This window comes from Sinocyclocheilus grahami, unplaced genomic scaffold (assembly GCF_001515645.1).
Source record: "Sinocyclocheilus grahami isolate Dianchi unplaced genomic scaffold, SAMN03320097.WGS_v1.1 scaffold2028.1, whole genome shotgun sequence".
NCBI lineage: Eukaryota > Metazoa > Chordata > Actinopteri > Cypriniformes > Cyprinidae > Sinocyclocheilus > Sinocyclocheilus grahami.
In genome coordinates, this window is record NW_015507207.1 from 1 (window position 1) to 630 (window position 630).

Genomic DNA, 630 nt, shown 5'->3' on the forward strand with positions numbered 1-630 from the left:
TGAGTCCGAGCAGCGATCACGGAAGAGAGAGCACAAGCAGACAGCTCTGAGCGTTTATCCCCTGTCTTTTTGATCTCTCGTGTATTACCTTGGACTGTTCATCCTAGTGTGATTCTCTGCCGCCTGCCCCGACCCTCGCTCTGTTACCGTTTACTCTCCTGGATTGTCCCTGTTGTTCCTGACGCTGGTGATTGATTACTGCCTGTTTGACTCTGCCATTTATTTTAATAAAAGCTGCAAATGAATCCGCACGCCTCTGACCCCTCATTACAAAAATAAACATATTTTGGCCTAAATGTAAGATTTATTCATTTTAATTGCATATAAATTTCCATCTATCTGGACTACACAGTTTTAACATTAATAAGCTTAATGTTATGCATATTTGTCAGGCATATACACAACAAAATCATGGCATAGTTTATTATTAACTATTTGCATCCATTTGATTGTATTTAGGCTAATCATGTTTTCAAAATGCATTTATTCAAACAGATCTGAATAAATGTCTTTATTGTGAAAACAATTCCATTTACTCAGTCAAAGGTATTAATACGGTTAAAATATCTCTAGCTGTCAAACAAGCAATACTCAGTTAGATAAAATGCATAAGACTGAAACTGAATCAAA